We start from the raw sequence: 15,500 nt of genomic DNA on the forward strand, positions 1-15,500 counted from the left end.
TTCTTGCCTGGAAAAATCCATGGACAGAGGAGCCTGGCAGGCCACAGTCCATGGGATTGCAGTGTCGGACACTACTGAGCACGTACATACCATTATTCATTGAAATATCTGAAAGATGATCCAAGTGTAGATGTTAATAAGACATTGGGTTAAGATCTGTAGTTCAGAAGTGGTCTGGGCTGGAGATACAAATTTGGGAGCCATTAATATAAAAATATTTGCAATCATGATATTGGATATAATCACCAAGAAATTGATTTTATATATATAGAAGAAATGGGGAAGGAAACGGCTACTCACTCGAGTATTCTTGCCTGGGAAATCTTACAGACAGAGGAGCCTGGCAGGCTATAGTCCATGGGGTTGCAAAGAGTCAGACATGACTGAGCAACTGAGAACGCATGCATAGGAGAAGAAAAGTCAATGATTGAGTCTTTTGGGGCACTCTGATGTTAAAAGTTAAAAGCATAAGAAATAACAAGCATAAGAGACAAAGAAGTTTCCAATAACGTAGGATGAAAACAAAGAGAATGTAGAGCAAAAATTATCGAACTGTGGCTCACGGGCCAAATCTGACCCACTGTCTTTTTTTGTAAATAAACTTTTATTGGAATACTACCAAACCTAACTCATTTACATCTTCTCTTTGGCTGTTTTCATACTACAGTGGTATAGTTGAGTCATTTCAACAGAAACTGTATGATCCACAAAGCCCAAAATTGCTATCTGGCTCCCTTACAGAAAAAGTTTGTTGGCCTCTGGTGTATAGAATCTTGGAAGTCAAGTCAAAACAGTGTTTCATTGAGAGGGAGTGACTGCATTGTGATCATGATTAAAATTCCATTAGAAAAACCAACATGGAGCTGACTTTAGTGACTTCAGCAAGATAGTATCAGTGAAATAATTGGAGAAACATACTCTTGTTGATTATTCCCACGTCTCTAAATTTATTGTAGTCACAGTTAAAATTGCAGTAGCTTTTTTGTCGGGAACTGGTAAAATTTGCTCAACTTTATGAGGAATAATAAAGGTTCTTAATCAGCTAAATCAGCTATGACAAAAGAGTAAAATTGGGTATCTATATGCAAGAAAATGGAGCTCTGGTCCGTGCTTGGCACCATATACAAAATAATCTCAAAATCAATCACAGATCTAAATATGAAACCTCAAACTGTAAAACTTACTGAATTAACAGGAGGAAATCTTTGTGACTTTCTTTAGGCCAAGATTTCTGAGCTATGACACCGAAAGCACAATACATAAAAGAAAAATGAATGGAATTTTGTCAAAATTAAAAAAAAACTTTACGCTGTAAAAGATAGCTGTTAAAAGAATGAGAGGAAAAGCCACAGACTGGGAGAAAATATTTATAAATCATAAACTAATAATAAACTTTTATCCAGAAAATATAAAGAACTTTTAATCATAAGATTAAAAAATTTAGATAAATATTTAAGTAGATACTTCATCAGAAAATATATAAATGGAAAGCACATAAAAAGATCTCAACATCATTTGTCATTACAAATTAAAATCAATGAGATACTACTACATACTTAGAAGAGCTAAAATTAGAATGACTGAACATATCAAGTCTTTGCAAAGATGTAAAAGAACTGAAATCTTATTACTGGGAGAAATATAAAGTGGCAGAACAACTTTGGAAAGATATTCAGCCATTTCTTACAAAGTTAAATGTTCACTTCCTTTATAAGTGAAACCTCTCACTCCTAGATACTTACCTAAGAGAAGTGAAAGCATGAAGATTTACATGTTTATATTACACCACAAAGGAAACCATCAACTAAATAAAAAGGCAACTTCCAGAATGAGGAAAATGTTTACAAATAATATATTGATAAGAGGTTATAATACAAAGAACTCATACAACTGAATAGCAAAAAAAAGTAATTTTAAAATGGGCACTGAATCTGAATGGATGTTTTTCTCCGAAGAAGACATTCAGATGGACAACAGGTACATGAAAAGATGGTTTTGGGGGTTTTTTTAGTGTTGTTTTTTTTTTTTTGCCGAGCTATGTGGCTTGAGGGATCTTAATTCCTCAACCAGGATTGAGCCTAGGCTCTCAGCAGTGAAAGTATGGACTCCTAACCACTGGACCATGAAGGAATTTCTGAAAAGATATCCCATATCACTAATCATCAGGGTAATGCAAATCAAAACCACAGTGAACTATCATCTCACACCTGTTAGAATAGCTGTTAACAAAAAGATAAGAAATAGCAAGTGTTGGCAAAGGGAGCTCTTGTGCACTGTTAGTGGGAACATAACTTGCTCCAGCCACTACGGAAAACAGTATGGAGGATTCTCAAAAAATTAGTACAACTGTATGACCCAACTACTACATTTCTGGGTATTTATCTGAAGAACATAGAAACACTAATTTGAAAAGATACATGCACCCCTGTGTTTATTGTACCATTATTTATAATAGTCAAGATATTGAAACAGCATATGTGTGTATCAGTAGGTGAATGGATAAAGATGTGACTTACATATACAAAAGAATGAAATCCTGTTGCAACAACATGGATGGACATTCCTTGAAGGTATTATGTTAAGTAAGTTGGAGAAAGACAAAACACTTATGATTTCACTAGTATGTGGAATCTTAAAAAGTAAAACAAAAATGAACTCCTAGATACAGAGATTAAATTAGTGGTTACCAGAGAGAAAGGGGGCCAACTTATGGTGATGAATGGTAACTAAATTTGTGATGGTGCTCACTTTGTAGTTTATACAGATGTTGAAGTATAATGCTATACTCTTGAAGTGTATATACCTTTTTAAAAATAGGCCTACACCATATGATACAGCAATTCTGTTTCTGGATGTTTATCTGAAGGAAGTGAAAATGCTAACTGGAAAAAAATATACTCACCCCCATGTTTGTTGCAGCGTTATTTATTATAGCCAAGACATTAAAGCAACTTAAGTGTCTTTTAATGAATGACTGGATGAAGAAAATGTAAATATGTGTATATATGTACGTGTGTGTGCATATAGACAATGGAATATGATTCAGCCATTAGAAAGAAATCTTGCCATTTATGACAACTTGGGTGGACCCTGTCTGCTGAGTCAAATGGAGAAAGACGGATATCAGATGTGCTTACTTATATGTGAAATCTAAGAAGAAGACAAAAAACTCAAACTCATAGTAATGGGTTCTTGGTTTGAGGAGTGGGAGAAATGGTTGAAGAGAATCAAAAGATACAAACTTACAGTTATAAAATAAACCATGGGTTTGTAATGTACAGCATGGTGAATGATATCGTATATTTGAAAGTTGCTAAGGGTATGTCTTAAAAGTTTTCATCACAAGAAAAAAAGATCTGCAGCTATGCATGGCCTTAATGTGGTGATCATTTGACAATATGTATAAACATTGAATCATATCATGTGCCTAATATTAGTATAATATTGAATGTCAATTATATCTCAATTTTTTTAAAAAAGACTTACTTATAGCAACTTTATTTGTAATGGCCCCAAACTGGAAACAATACAAATATCCATCAGCAGATGAAGAAAGAAACAAATTAGTATATCTGTACACTGGAATACTTCTCACAAATAAAAACAAATGAACTATTGCTCAGTTCAGTTCAGTCACTCAGGCGTATCCAACTCTTTGCCACCCCATGAACTGTAGCACGCCAGGCCTCCCTGTCCATCACCAACTCCCGGAGTCCACCCAAACCCATGTCCATTGAGTCGGTGATGCCATCTAACCATCTCATCCTCTGTCATCCACTTCTCCTCCTGCCCTCAATCTTTCCCAGCATCAAGGTCTTTTCCAGTGAGTCAGCTCTTAGCATCAGGTGGCCAAAGTATTGGAGTTTCAGCATCAACATCAGTCCTTCCAATGAACACCCAGGACTGATCTCCTTTAGGATGGACTGGTTGGATCTCCTTGCAGTCCAAGGGACTCTCAAGAGTCTTCTCCAACACCACAGTTCAAAAGCATCAATTCTTCTGCACTCAGCTTTCTTCATAGTCCAACTCTCACATCCATACATGACCACTGGAAAAACCATAACCTTGACTAGATGGACCTTTGTTGGCAAAGTAATGTCTCTGCTTTTGAATATGCTGTCTAGATTGGTCATAACTTCCCTTCTAAGTAGTAAGCTTCTTTTAATTTCATGGCTGCAATCACCATCTGCAGTGATTTTGGAACTATTGCTACAAACAAGAAAATAGATGAATCTCAAAATACCCTGAGTGAAAGAAACCAGACAAAAACAAGTACATATTTTATGATTCCATTTATGTAAAGTTCTAGAAAACGAGAATTAATTCAGAATCACTGAAAGCAGATCAGTAGTTGCCAGAGAAAGAGCAGGGAGATGGGTGGAGGGAGGGATTGAAAAGGGGAAATTTCTAAGGGTGATGGATATTTTTATTATTTTGATTGTGGTGATGGTTTCATGGGTGTATGTACATTTTAAATATGTATAGTTAGCTATTTCAATCATAATAAAGCTGTTTAAAAAGTACTGCAAAGGTGTAATGATTTTTTTTTAAGTGTAGCATTGGTGAAAGAACTAAAGAATGGTTAAGCAGTTGACCAGAAAAGAGACCTCAGAGGTAAAGTTATATACTCTCTTTCTGTACTAATATATACGTTTCATATTCTATACATGGTTAATAGTTCTTTCAGTGAATCTCTGTGTGAAAACATCTATTTTCACCCTTTCTCTTGAATAATAGTTTCACTAAGTACAGAATTCTATGGCACCATTATTTCCCTTAGCACGTCACAGATACTGTGGCATTGTCTTTTAACCTCTTATTTTACTGCTGAGAAGTCTATTGGCAATCTAATTGCAGTTCGTTTTGGCTAATTTGCCCTTTTTTAATGATTGCTTTAAAGATTTTTGCCTTGTCTTTGGTAGTTTAGGCAGCGGTTTTCTTTTCATTTATCCTGCTCAACACTTGGTGTACTTCATCTTTCTGAAGATTGATATGTATCAATTATGCAAATTTCTTGCCATAATATATTCAAATGCTGCCTCACAAGCACCCTCTTTCCTCTTACTGGAGCTCCTGTGAGGCCTCTCATGCTGTGCCTCCCTCTCGTCACTTGCCTTATTTTCACTGATTTTCTCTCTGTTCTGGTTCACTACCGCTTTCTTCGTGGCTCAGAGGTTAAAGAATCTGCCTGGAATGCAGGAGACCTGGGTTCGATCCCTGGGTTGGGAAGATCCCCTGGAGAAGGAAATGGCAACCCACTCCAGTACTCTTGCCTGGAGAATCCCATGGACGGAGGAGCCTGGTAGGCTATAGTCCATGGGGTTGCAAAGAGTCGGACATGACTGAGCGACTTCACTTTCACTTTCACCGCTTTCTTCAGCTGCAGCTGTCTTATCTGGTGTTTGTCCACCCCATGTATTTCTCTTTTAATTTCAGTATCTTTATTTTTCGTTTCTAGGCACTGTGTATGCTTTTTATATCAAATGCATTGTTTCTTTTTCACAGTAATATGTTCCTTATATCTTTTACATCTTTCATCACTAAAAGATAATTTTGTACTCTTTCAGAACATGCTGTTTTGTCAAGTATTTAGGTTGTCAGTTCTCCTCTTTGTTCATGACACAGTCTTTCCTCATGTGCTTTATAGTTTTTGATCGTATGTCTATCTTGAAGAGCAGTTCCTAATTCACTGAGGATCCTATATGGAGCTGTGGGCTGTGATATAGGTGCTAGAGATTCAAAGAGAAGATAGTTTACCAGGAAAGACTCTCAGAAGGTAGGCAATTATAGTGTAATTAATGCTACACAGGAAATAAATAAAATTTTAAGAATATAAATGTATTAGTGGTTTGCAAAATATACAAGATAGTACGCTTTTAATCTCTTAAAGAAGTAAACAAGAAAACTCATACCTAACACCATTTAAAATATATAAATTGGAATGAAAAAAATAGATTTTGTGAGGCAGGCAGAAGTTTGGGGGAACCTTAAGCTTTCTGCCACAAACGTCTTTTGTACCTTTTTCTCCCCCCTTGTATCTTTTACTCTGGCAACAGAGTGAAAAGCGTACTGTTTTCGGTAACATTTCCAGAGAAACAGATGTCGAGACAGATATGCATGCAGGAGGTTTAAATTAAGAGAGTACAGTCAGGAATAACCTCTGTGAGAGAGTGAGAGTAGCAAGCAAGATTGGGCAGAGGGAGTTGTTGAATTCTTCAATGCGGCTACACTGGAGGCCTGGAACTGAAGTGGCTGTCAGACTTGTTCTGAACTAAGGACTGGGCTATTATTCCTTAGTATCAATAGTCATTGAAGGTGGGGCAACGCCAGGGAAAAGAAAAAATCTTAGTAAGGCAGTTTCTTTCAATGGGACAACTCCTAGAAAGAACAGTAGCTGTTAACAGCCCCAGAACTAGGAAAAGAATGCCTCCTTCTGAAGGGGACATCTGGGCCATGCACAGAATCCACTATACCAAATAAGGCTTTTCCATAATTAGCTCAAACTGCTTGAGCAAGAGAGGCAAAATTCTAAAGCTGGGTGTTTCTCTTCTGAGAAATAAGTATCCCAGGGATAGTTTAGTACCTATTCAGACCAAAAGAAGATGGCACGCCCATTAAAAAAAAAAAAAAAAAAAAAGCTAATTATGAGTTGAGATTCAAAGTGAGATAATGTATGGGGTCATTATTCATTTAATAAATTATCTAACATCATCTGGAGATAAGCCTACCATAGAGTGAACAGGAAACTAAGTTCTGATAATAGCTCTTTCAGTGAAAATTGGGTCTTTGAATAAATCATTTATCATCCCTAGATTTCTGTTTTTTTGAGGAATCTCTATACTGTTTTTCATGGCTGCTGTATCAATTTACACCCTACTAAAAGTTTTTAAGGGTTCCCTTATCTCCACATCCATGCCCACATTTATTTGTCATCTTCTTGATGCTAGCCATTCTGACAAGTGTGAAGTGGTATCTCAATTGATGATTAATTATGTCAAGCATTTCTTCATGTGCCTGTTGGCCATTTGTCTGTCTTGTGTGGAAAAAAAAAAAATCTCTTCTGAACTTCTGCCCATTTTTATTTCATTTGGTTTTGTGATGTTGAGCTCTTTGAGCTGTTTCTGCATTTTGGATATTTGGGTATTGGTCATATCATTTGCAAATATTCTTTCCCATTCAGTAGATTGTCTTTTCATTTTGTCGATGGTTTCCTTTGCTGTGCAAAAACTTTTACATTTTATTATGTCCTATTGGTTTGTTTTCACTTTTATTTCTTTTACTTTAGGAGACACGCAAAAAAAAAAATATTGCTACAATTTATGTCAGTGTTCCACCTATCTTTTCTCTAGGAGTTTTATGGGTCTTGATCTTATATATAGGTATTTAATCCATTTTGAGTTTATTTTTGTATATGGCGTAAGAAAATGTCCTAATTTCATTATGCTACATATTTTCCCAGAACTTCTTATTAAAGAGCCTGTCTTTTCTTCATTGTATATTCTCATCTTTGCTGTAGATGAACTGATCATAAATGTGTGGATTTATTTATTGATTTCTATCCCGTTCCACTGGTCTGAATTTCTGTTTTTGTGCCGGTACCATTCTGTTTTGATTACTGTAGTTTTGTAGTCACTCAATGGCTTATAATTTTCTCTTTGTGATATATTTGTCTGATTTTGGTATGAAGGTGATGCTGGCCTCGTAGAATGAGTTTGGAAGTGTTCTTTCCTCTGCAGTTTTTTGAAATAGCTTGAGAAAGATAGTTGTTAACACTAAATGGTAGTGAAGCCAGACCTGTAAAGCCTTAACCTGTGAAGCCTTCTGGTCCTGGACTTCTGTTTGTTGGGAGTTTTTCAATTACTGATTGAATTTCACTATTGGTAATTGGTCTGTTCAGATTTTCTGTTTCTTCTTGGTTCAATCTTACAAGATTGTACATTTCTAGGAATTTGTCCATTTCTCCTAGGTTGTCCATTTTATTGGTATATAGTTGTTCTTACTAATGTTTCATGATCCTTTGTATTTCTGTGGCACCAGTTGTAACTTTTCTTTTTTCATTTCTGATTCTATTGATTTGGGCCCTCTTTTTTTCTTGATGAATCAGACTAAAGGTTTATCAATTTTGTTTATCTTTTCAAAGAGTCAGCTTTTAATTTCATTCATCTTTTATATGTTTTTTTTTTTGTCTCTATTTCATTTGTTTATGCTCTGATCTTTATTATTTCTTTCCTTCTCTAACTTTGGATTTTGTTTCCTGTTCTTCTAGTTTCTGCAGATAGAATGATAGTTTGTTTATTTGAATTTTTCCTTGTTTCCTGAGATGGGCTTGTGTCACTATGATAAACTTCCCTCTTAATAACTGCACACAACATAAACGAGCAGAAATCCACGAAACACTAAAAGGCCCATGGAGTTTTGAGGCTACTACTGGCTCACTGGTGGGCAGACCCAGGCCCCTGGATCTCTGGCTTCAGGGTCCCAGGGGTCCTGGAGCTGCTGTTGGTCCACTGGCGGGCTGGGCAAGTTCCTGACACAGCTGGCTGCAGAGTCCGAGTGTCCTGGAGCTTGTGTCAGCCCACTAGTGAATGAGGCCAGGTCCTGGGGCAGCTGGGTGAGGACTCCAAGGTGTCTCAGAGCTGGTGTTGGCCTCTTGAGGGGTGGGCTAGGTCCTCTCACAGAAGGCTGTGGGGCTGTAGTGGTCCTGGAATCAGTGTCTGCCTGCTGGGTGGGGCCTGAGCCCAGGAAATCCTGGGCCTGGTGCCTGCCAGTGGTGGGTGGAGCTGGGTCCCAGGCTCTCTGGCTTCAGGGCCCACTGCTGGATCAGGCTGAGGCCTGAGGGTCTAATCCCAGGGTTACTGCCACCTTGCTCGTAGGCAGAGCAGGGCCAGGTCCTATAGCTTAAGCTAAAGGGAGGATTCTAAAGTGGTTCTTGCCAGAACCAGTGTCCACATGGTTGAACAAGCTCCCCAAAATGGCTGCTACCAGAATCTGTGTCCCCAGGGTGACTCCAGTTGCCTCCATGTGTCTCTGGGAAACTCTCCAAGATCAGCAGGTGGGTCTGACCCAGGTTTCTCTCAAATAACTGCTTCTGCCCTAGTTCCCTGAGCATGAGAGATTTTGTATGCATCCTTTAAGAAAAGAGACTTTTATTTCCTACAGCCCTCTGAGTGTCCTGAATGTAAGCCCCACTGGCCTTCAAAGTCAAACGTCCTGGGGATTCATCTTCCTGGTTGCAGGACCTCTGGAATGGGGAGCCCAGTGTGGTGCTTGGACCACTCACTCCTTGAGGGAAATCTCTGCAGTTGTCATCGTCCTCCCATATGAGGGTCACCTGCTCAGGGAATGGGTATTGACTGTTCTGCATCTCTGCCCCTCCCCTGCACGTCTTGTGATTCCTTTATAACTTTAATTGTAAATCATCCTTTCTACTAGGTTCCAGTCTTTCTCACGTTGATGAGAATATGAGACTGATCTCATTCACAGCTGCTCTGTGAATAGTTGTCATTTTGCTGTGCCCATGACAGGAGGTGAACTCAGGGTCTTCCTACTCTACCATCTAGGCCAATGAAAGTTTTTATTAAAAAAAAAAAAAAACACAAGGATGTTACATTGTAAGTCCCTATGATCTTGGCATAGTGACTTGGACATGATGTAGTTTAAAAACAAAAGAAATTGTTGTTATTAATAATGGTGACAAAATAATGATGTACATTATACCAGTAAGTGGTCAACTCATAATCCTGCTGTATTTCAAAATTTTTAAATAATCAATTACCATTCAACTAAGTCTGGCACCAGGAAGCTCCCTGATTGATAGCAGCTTATATATAAGCCCACATTTGTTTCTAATTCTGAATGTATCTCAGTAGCCCCTTTCTGAAGCATGAAGTTCTGACCTTTTACATTAAAACATAAGGTCTGGCCATTTTTCCAGAAACTAGAGATTTATTACTTCCATCCATAATAGCGAACCAGTAAGGCTGAAAAATAAGAATTTGGTGAGATGGGTCAGTAACAGTTGTATTCAGGACTTAAACTGCTATAGACACCATTTGCAAACACATCTTGTTATACCTTTGATACACAGTGCAGGAAAAGAAAAGCTGTGGGTGGCCACAGCATCTATGATGTTAGTGTCAACTGGAATAAGATCTTGATTAATTCTGCTTATGATTACTCTAATTCATCTGTATTTTATATCAGTGTGGCTGAGTAATGTTTGGTACAGGAATTAGTTAGAAGTACTGAATTTCTGTAAACGAAACCTATCAGCACATCATGCTCTGATCACATGCTTGCATTTAATGATGTCATCTGTTTTAGGAATAACCCAACTTAAAAAATACTTTTGACTTTTTTCTCGAAAAGTATTTCCAAGCAAGCAGCACATAACACTTCATCTGCAGTGGCGCACTTAGCTAATGTGACTTTAAAGCACCTTTATAGAACATCTAATTATAGATATAGAAAATGGGGTAGAATGGCAGGAGATAATAAATCATTTAAGATCACAAAGTAAATCAGGGCAGAACTCTGTTGTTGGTTTTGTTCAGGACAAGCCATTCTCAAAGTGGTAGTTTGTGAAACATGTCTGATGCCTGATCGCTTGAGCACAGGTCTACGTTACCGTGCCCATGTGTATTTGACTTTAATCTTCAAGCTAGACACACTTTGTGTGTCTCCAAGGCAGAAGTATTTCCAGGAGTGCCTCACTTGAGACTTAAGTGTTTTGCTCATCCAATCTTACCCAGTGTAAATTAGTCAGGGTTTTCTAGAGAAATAGAGTGATACATCTAAATCCTGATATTTATTATAGGAATTGGCTCATGCCAAGTTATGGAGGCCAAGTCCCATGATCTGCCATCTCCATGCTGGAGAACCAGGAAAGCCGGTGATATGGATTCAGTCCCAGTCCAAAGGCCTCAGAATAGGAGTGGGAGAACCATGTGGTGTCAGTCCAGATTGGAGTCTGACCAGGACCAGGATGTCCATGTCTGAGGGCAGGAGAAGATGGATATCTCAGCTCCAACAGAGAGCAGATTCGTCCTTCTACCTTTTGTTCTGTTGGCACCTACCTCACTGGTAAGGAAAACCATTTTTACTCACACTGCTGACTCAAATGCTAGTCTCTTCTGGGGACATCCTCACAGAAATACCCAGAAATAGGGTCTTACCAACCATCTGGACATCCTTTAGCCAATCAGGTTGACCCATGAAATTAATCATCACACCCAGCCAACTCAGCATTTATTAACTACACCCTCTCCTATACAAAGTACCAGATACTATGCAAAATATGCGTGAAGTGAGAAATGTAAACCTTAATTACTCTCAGAATTTACAACGCAGTACCCCTTTGTGTGAGCGCACCATCAATGGAAAAAACAGTAACAAGGCCCAGAATACCCACAGTTTCCCCAGAAAATGACCCTTTCATGAACTGCTTGTGTTACAGGCTGGAGGAGCTTCATGCCCAGCAGAATATCCTCTGACTTCTTTGTTTCATTTTTCCACCTCTACAGTTTAAAAGATAGGAAAATATTTTTACTTAATTGCAGAAAATGAGCTTTTCTTTCTCATTTTTTTTTCTCTATTTGTAGCCCTCTTTTTTTCCCCACCTGGCATCAGTTGTTTTCTATAGGTGAATTGTGTGAATTTTAATATTTTATTAATTGTTAAATACTGGTAATTGAAAAAACACAGCAAGTTAGCATTGATTCACATGTATACATAAAGTCAGAAATAGTTTGAATAAACTGCACCTGAAGTATTATTCACAATGAACGTTGACCCACGTTGTAAGTTTAGTGTGATAATTAGCAATATAAATAATGTGTCACCCCCAAACCTTTCAAGCAGTTCTGACTCATCATTACATAAGGCTCACAGTGGTTAACACTCCCAGAAAATTGTTTGGATTCATAAGAAACAGTAGCTAAGTTTTTCTACTTTAAAATCTCGGTGAAGACAAGAAATTTCCACTCAGTCAAATTTCAGTATTGAAGTGGAATCTCATAATACAAAGATAAAACAGATTGTTCACAAACCCACAAAGTAGTAAGATGTTCTTAGCAATCCAGAAGTCCCTGAGTCCTGAGATAGGATATTCCAGAGTAGATGAGATCACTGGCTTTTGTCACTAGACTGCATGGGCTACTCCCAGCTTACCCACCAGCTCTGTGTGCAGTGTCTGGTTATCTAACCTCTCTGTTCCTCAGCTTCCTCATCTATAAAGGAGAATAATGGTCCTACTTGGAATTAATTAAATACATTTTAACTACTTAGAGCAGTGCCTGGTGCTGTTCCTAATATGTTAGCTGTTATTTGCGTTATTTGATAATGACAGTTAATCAAAGAGAACAGAGCTATTGCTAAATGAAATTTTAAACAAGATGAATGCAGGTGAAGACTCACACATCACTGCACTCGTATTTGCATTTCTACTCTTTGTCTGTTGCAGATGAGTACCCTGTGATCCTGTTTGGTATCAGATGACATACTGTCTGCTTCTTGTCCAGATCTTGTACTTCGTCAGGCTTCTTTAACAGAGTGACAGTGACTGGCATGAAAGCAGGGAGGACGTGAGTGTGGGGCACAGCACCCTTCACTTCTCAGTACCGTTTCCAGCGTTTCCCCCAGAAAGACAATTACAGATTGCGGTGTCATTTTTTACCTTCATCCTACGGCTTATCCAGCCTTGGCTTCTTACTCTGCGTGCTACCAAGCTTCTAGATTTGTCCAGGATTCAAGTCTTCAGGCCTCTCCCCCTGAAAGGTACAATAGCGCTGACTGGTTTCTTAGCTAATGTGATGAAGTCACTGTCGCCCCATCCATTTTCTCAAAATAGCAGGTTATTTTCTTTCCTTCCTAGCAGTGTTTCTTAGCTGATTTATTGACTCATCATCACCCTGTCTATTTACTTAAAATAGAAAATTGTTTCTTTCTTCTTCCTTTCTAGTCCTAAATGGAACTCAATTGACTGTAAAACTTAAGTGTTTCTTTCCTCGTTTTCACTTGATGTTTTAATCAGCTCAGGATCATCTTCAAACCAGAAGTGAATGTCAGTGTTCACCGTAAAGACCTTTCTTTGGCCTTCCCTAAGTGTGCCTGGAGCCTCGACCTCCCCTCCTGGAACTGGGCATGTGTGTGCAGGGTGAGTGCTGGGGGAGGGTGTATAGGGGCACAGCTGCCAACTTGAAAAGCTGACTGTCCATTGATCTGACAAACACTCTGCTTGCTTATGACCAGTAGTATAAACCATATTTTAAAAATATAATTTTCCATATAAAGAAAAATGTCCTCCCCAGTAACTTATTACCATAGATGAATTATTCATGCTCTGTTTGAGCCCATTCCCTTAGCTTATGCACTAGTTCTTATTCCCTCTCACCCAAAAAAAGATCTCATGCTAATAGTTTCTGTTCCCAAGGCCCTGTTACCCACTTTTCACTCTCTACTAAGTCATTCCCATAAGCCTACAAGGGTGCTAATATTTTTACTGTCTTCAATAAAATGAGCAAAACACCTTTGACCTATTTTCCTTCCACCTGTCCAATTCTCGTCCCATTTCTTTACAGATAAACTCCTCAATAGCCGTTTGTAGATTCCCTCTAATTTTTCCCTTTACCCTCTGTATTGAGCCAACTTTTGTGAAGGTTCTGCCTACACTACTCCACCAAAATTGTTCTTGTCAAGGCCATCCAGTGACCTCATATTGATCATTCCACTGGTCAATTATCAGCCCTCCTCTTTCCTGACCAGCAGCATTTTATGGCACTGATCACTCTCTTCTCTTTGAAGTACTTTCTTTTGGCCTCCAGAATACCACAGTCTTTTAGTTTTCCTCCTACCTTCCTGGCTATTTCTTCTCAGTTTCTACCCAAGTTGATGTCTTGTCTCTAATCTTGTAATGTTGGAGTGCCCCAGGCTCAGTTGTTGGGCCCTTTCTTCTTTATCCAAGCTCACTACCTTCATGATCTCATCTGTTCTCTGGGCTGTAAATGCCACATCTTATCTGACAACTCCCAGATCCCTCTCTTCAGCCCAGTTCTCCCTCCTGAGTTAAATATCCAACTGCCTGTTTAACATCTGCCTGAATATCTAAGAGGCATCTCATACTTTACAGGTCTCCAACAGAACTCCAGATTTTACTCTTTAAGGCCTACCGGCAGTGTTCCCAATCTTGGCATCTTGAAAGTTCATGATGGCTCCTTTCTTCCAATTGCCCAGGTAAAAACCTTAAGAGTTAGCTTTGACTCCTGTCTCTCTCTTATGTCCAGGTTGTTGGGAAATCCTATGTGACTATCCCTTCAAATATTGTCAGAATCTGAGTGCTCATCAGCTCTTTGGTTACTCCCTTGGTCTGAGGCACGATCCTCCATCATTTGGACTAATCTCATAACTTCTTCACTCTCTCTTTTCCTATAACCTGTAAACCTCACAGTTAGAAGCCAGAGCTTTAAAAAATGTAAGACAGATTATATAATTTGCTTGCTCAAAGCCCTCTAAAACTTTCCATTTTAGTCAGAGTAAAAGTGAAAACCTTTATAACAGGTTCAAGGTCTGCTAAAGCTGGCATCCCGTTCTCTCTCTGACCATATTTCTTCCTACTCTGCCTTCCTCTCTGCTTCACTCCTCTTCACCAGCTCCCGTGCTGTCCCTCCATTACTCCACATGCACACCCTTGGGGAATGACTGCTCCGGCTGTGCCCTCTCCCTGAGATGGTCTTCTTAGCTAACTTTCTCTTTTCCTTCTTGTCTTCCCTCAGTGAAGGAATCTCAGTGAGACTTGCCCTAACCAGGTGGTTTACTACTGCAGCTCTGCCTGTGCATGCAGGCACACACTCAGACATGTGTACACACACCACTGACACTTCTGGCTATCCTTACCCTGTTCTACTGTTAACGTTTTTTTCTGCATCCATCAGCTACTAATACATGCTATGCTTATTGATTGTTGTTGTTGCTGTTCAGTCACTCAGCTGTGTCCAACTTTTATGACCCCATGGACTGCAGCATGCCAGGCTTCCCTGTTCCTCACCATCTCCTGGAGTTTGCCCAAGTTCATGTCCACTGAGTTGGTGATGCTGTCTAACCAGTCTCATCCTCTGCCACCCTCTTCTCTTTTTGCCTTCAATCATTCCCAGCATCAGGGTCTTTTCCAATGATTCGGCTGTTTACATCAGGTGGCCAGAGTATTGGAGCTTCAGCTTCAGCATCAGTCCTTTCATTGAAGGACTTATTGCATTTGTTATTTATTGTCTGTCTTCCCACTAAATGTAAGCTCTTTTTACATAAAGAGCTAGTAGGATGAAACAAAGATCTTTGTTTTGCTGTAGATATACTTGGAGCATCTGTCACAATCCATGTATTTGACAAATGATTGTTGATATACACACAGATAGATATACACACACATACATATAAAATAAAGTCATTTCCTTCTGATAAAGCCTAATGAGAGTTTCAGATCCCACCGTGGAGTGACTGTCCATATTCTA

Source organism: Oryx dammah, unplaced genomic scaffold (genome assembly GCF_014754425.2).
Source record: "Oryx dammah isolate SB20612 unplaced genomic scaffold, SCBI_Odam_1.1 HiC_scaffold_5, whole genome shotgun sequence".
Classification (NCBI taxonomy): Eukaryota; Metazoa; Chordata; class Mammalia; order Artiodactyla; family Bovidae; genus Oryx; species Oryx dammah.